Consider the following 4,901-nt stretch of genomic DNA (forward strand, 5'->3'; position numbering starts at 1 on the left):
CACCCTTAGATCCTATGATTCAGCCAAGTCTGTGCCATGGGCCCATCCCTGTCATCCGGAGTGAGGTTACATCTCCAAATAGTAGAGGGAGAATTAAAATTACTTTCCTGGGACCACATTACTATGCTTTCTCTAGTTCTGATACTTCCCGACTGCAACATTGGCACCAACTGCTGGAAGGAGCTAGACTTGTGAAGGTTTTCTTCCCTGGCTGTGCAGGGCTACCTTGGAGGTTCAGGGCTACCCTGAACTTTTTAGCTAAGGAACTGACCCTCCTTATGTGAGGACATTGTCCTGCACTCGTGAGCTTTTTATGTTGGAGGATCATAGAAACAGAATTACATCCAGGAACTCAATGATACGTGATGATTGGTTAATGGCATTTTTTTTTTTGATTCCCAAGTTTTATTCAAGAACTTATACAAAATATTCCAGATAAGTGAGTTTTAATCCTCATCCTTCTCTTCTTCGTCTTGATTAATCTGAAGGTAACATAATTCATAACTCTCTTGGCTGTTCAACCAATCACGTCAATTGTTGTTCAAAATTTTTTACGTGTGTGAGATATTTCAAATACGTTTTGGAAAAAGTCACCTCAGAAGTTACAGTTATCTTGTTCTTGCTCCTTTCAATGATTACAACTCCTTCACTGAGATTCCCAGTGTTTCCATTCGCTTTGATTCTTTCCTGAATAAGTGAGCAGCATTCATGATTCCATATTCTACAAGGTGGGTGGCATCAAGGATGAATTTAAGAAATTGCTTCTTCTTTTTTTTATTGCTTCTCTTTGACACAAGCTTTTTCACAGGCACCATGTGGGCAACAGAGGCAGAAAAAGGATTAATAACAATTCAATCCTTTAGATAATGTGTGTGGGTAGTGAGTAAAACACATTCTCTGCAGGCCCCATTGGCTGATATCATTTGAGTGATGGAAGAGAAGGAGTGTGGTCTGAGGAGCCCAATATACTGAGTTCCATCAGTTCTACCACTAGCTGTATGATTGACCCATTGGATTTCTCTAAGCCCCACCTTCTTCATCTGTAAAATAGGCCAATCATCTCCACCTCTTAAGGACTTCGAGATACTCTGTGAGATTATTCATGTATAGCACCTGCATACAGTAAATGCTCCCAAATGCTTCTGTCCTCTCTCTATTTCTCTGCAGATTTTGATGTGCTTCTAGCAAAATCTAGAGCTGTATTTCTTTAATTTCAGCAATATATAGCTCCACTTATAGGAACATTTTTGAACATTGAAAAGAATACCTAGGTAATATATTTGAAAATATCTAAATAAATGACACTTTAAAATAAAAGACATCATACACGATAATTTGGTAAGTAAATTAAGCTAATCATAATTCAACTTTTATGTTCCTGAACAAAATGACTTTAGATCTGAAAAGATACTAAAAATAAATATTGGAAAATTTTCTATTACTTCACCTCATCCTTCTTCCAAGGGTCAAATTCTATTTCACTCTGAAGGTTTAAAATATGTATAATTCTCTTCTCTGATGGTCAAACTACCAATGGGATGTAAGTGCCTTACCAAATGCTAACTTGTAGGACTGTCAGCGCGCCACGCCAAGTTTCTAAGAATAAAGAACATGGAGTCTTTCTAGAGCAGTGCTATTTAAATAAATATTCTGGGGAAGCACTTTGAGAACTGACTATACTTCTAGATTTCTTAACAATGATAATTTCTCCCAGTATGAGTAAGATTGAAAATTTATACTTCAGAATAAATGGATAATGTGTTCTGGCAACCTGGAATTCAGGATTTTTATTAGTCTTCCCTGCATTTGGCACATCTAAGAGGAGAAATGCAAGCATCATTAAATAGAGAGCTTATGTAGAGAGTGTGAGGTGTAAGAGCCCTCAGTTTTCTAGTGCAGCTGAGTAAACCTTGTTCAGAGTGCTGGCTGGCACACTAGACAATAGGATGAAATGAATAATTAAATCATGGCTTGACAAGTTTTACTTACCCAGAGAAGGGCTTCATTCCTGTTGCTGAATTTTTTTTTTTGTTTTTGCTCTTTCAATTAGCTTACATATAAAGCTGGCATACTATATTTGGGCAACTATGTTGAATTTCTGAAATTTATTTCTCCCTTTATTTACCCTACTTCAAAAGAAGAAAGAAAATATACAAGGAAATGTATATAATTAGCTCAATTATTTATTTAACTGGGCAAGAGTCAACAAGGGAAATTAATTTATAGGAATAATCTAGAATTCTTTATTGCCTTACTTTCTACCGGGGTTGATTTCTCTACCTAAAGAAAAATTTCCTTTTCTTTTTCTGAACCAAAGACTGTTATGATTATTAAATGAGATAGCGTATGTTCACTACTGGCAAAGAGCACGTTTTCAAAAACTGTTACTTCTTTTCTCAGTCCCTTCTAACAGCAGGTCAATATGCCTGATGACTTAGCAGGATAGGTGTTTCTCAAATTTCAGAGCATATCCGAATCATCCAAAAATTTATGAAATATATCACCCCCTGGTGCCCGCTTCAGAACCACAGGATCAGAATTTCCAGGACTATGTCTAACAAGCTTTGATAGACACTCAGTATCGGATCAGCTGATTATAAGCTTAGTTTAAGCCAGAACCTACAACAATTTCTGGGTTTGTTTCTTTGGCTCTCGAAAATTAAATGAATTCTGAATTAGTAGTTACAAAGAGAAATTTGGGGCTAGAGAAGAACTTAGTATTTATTCTAGCTCCATCTTTTGCAGTTGAAGCTGAATCCAAGAGAGGCCTCATGACTTGCCAGGGACACCCACTCAGCTGCTATTCATGGCATGCTTGTCCCTTGGCCCTGTCCCACACCTGGGCTGGCTTTGAGCATTAAGTTCTACTTGGCTTCATGTAGTAGAAACATTTACCTTGGGATCAAATTTATGTACTTTTGCTGCTTATATATAGATGGCTCTATGCTGAATATGTCACACTGATTCTGTACTTGGAGGCTGTACTTTGTACAAAAATAGCTCCCCAATTCTAATGACTGGCTATTTCTCACTTTTATTACCTGATATAATTACTTCTTTCCCAGTCTTCTGTGTAGTTGTGTGATTTATGACTGTTATTAGCAGGAGGCCTGTGTGCACTTTAAAAGGAGTATCATGAGCAAAGATCATTGAACAAATACTGCCCAATTCCATTTGATTATTTTTAATGTCTCAGGAGCTTGAGAGATTTAGGTAGATATCTTTTGGAAGGATTGTTCCTTTTATAGCTTCAAGTTAAATTGGCTTTTGGGAGTATAAAGTTGTCCCATTTTTCAAATATAGAAAATTTTAAATGCATTTCCACCTATTTTAGAAATGTACTATAGGAGCATGAAAGGCCACTACATATGATTTAAACTGATGTTTTTGAAGATGAATTCCTAAAATTGAAGGAGTATCTCAAGATTGGGTATAAGTAATGTGCTCGGTCCTACCTGAAACTTGAGTTATTATTATTGGAAATTAGTCTCTCTCGGGCTGTCCCTTAGTGTTTTCTGAGCCATGCCCAGGATGTAGTTCACATGTCTTCTCACTTGTTACTCCCACCTGTTCGTCCAGCTGTGGCCTTGTCTGTGGCTGACTCTCAAGGGATTCCTCTCTTTTGCCTGAGGTGGTCCTCTACTACTAACTGATGCTATTACATTGCTTATACTTCTATCTTTTCATTCCCTGTTCTAAGAATAGTTTCCTGAAGATTTGATAATGATGAAAAGAATGTACAATGCAGCAGAGAAAGACTAAGCCAGTACTCCGGTTCTCTAATAGCACTTAGGTTCCCTGCTTAACCCCAGGTCTTCCTTCACTAGGCTGGGGCAGCTCACTCCCTAGTGGATGCTTCTAAATGCTTCAAAGTTTGTGCCAGCTGTGTCCCATCCCTAGAGAGAAAAGGGAATTTCTTCTTCATCTCTGTCTTTGGCCTACTTGCCTTAGATCATTAATCTATTGCCTGAATGATTGAGAGTTGTAAATGCTCAGTACCTATATGAAAAACTACATAGGAGAGAATGGTCTGGTCCTATGGCTTCAACAAGATAAGCATACTGTAGCCTGATGTTAGTACATTTCCCGAAAGCTGGGTTATTCAGTCTCAAATAAGACCATGTATGAAATATTAAGAACGTAGTTCAGGTTGAATTGTTCCAAACTGAATCCAGGTAATTCTATCTCTTTTCCTCAAGGGTTCATAAATGGGTAGGGGTAAGGGGATTATCTCCCTCGAAGCCATTTTGTTGCACAGAGAAAGATTCCTCGATGTAATACTTTTCCAAGTACGGATATAAAAGTGCCTTCACTGTGAAAGCCAAACTCCGGGGATCCCTCCAGGTGTGGCTGATATTTGAGTGTCTTCTCTGCCCTCAGCCCTCTGTGTACACTCCTCCCAAAGCAGCAGGATTGGCTGGACAAGGAAGCCCAGTATGGAAGTCCCTAGGGGTCAGTCTCCTGGATGCAGGGCATGGCAGAAAGGGGCAGAGAATGGATTTGAGGAGCAAACGGAGAATAATCAGCACGGGTGCCTGAGGTAAGAGCATTCAGGGAGATCCGATCCCCTGCCGGGAACTCTAGAACATCGTAACTCAACCAAGGCCTTAGATTTTCCCAGAGGTTGGCTTTACCACTGTAACCTGGCTGTATCTTTGTGTATCTCTGTGTATGTCTGTGGGTGTGTCTGTGTGTTTCTCTCTATGTGTCTGTGTGTAGATATACCTGTGTGTATGTATGTCTGTATTTATGTGTGTGTGTATGTATGAGTGCCTGTCTATATGTGTCTGAGTATGCCTGTGCATATATGTCTCTGTGTGTATGGGGTGTGTGTGTGTGTGTGTGTGTGTGTGTGTGTGTGTGTGTGTGTGTTTCTCTGAAAGCGGGGGCTGGGGCTCAAA

General features: G+C 39.2%; 1 pseudogene; it reads right to left on the bottom strand.

Annotated features, from left to right (window-relative positions):
* Positions 1–446: 446 nt before the first annotated feature.
* LOC102891801 lies at positions 447–815 on the bottom strand (annotated as a pseudogene).
* Positions 816–4,901: the final 4,086 nt, after the last annotated feature.

This window comes from Pteropus alecto, unplaced genomic scaffold (assembly GCF_000325575.1).
Source record: "Pteropus alecto unplaced genomic scaffold, ASM32557v1 scaffold57, whole genome shotgun sequence".
Classification (NCBI taxonomy): Eukaryota; Metazoa; Chordata; class Mammalia; order Chiroptera; family Pteropodidae; genus Pteropus; species Pteropus alecto.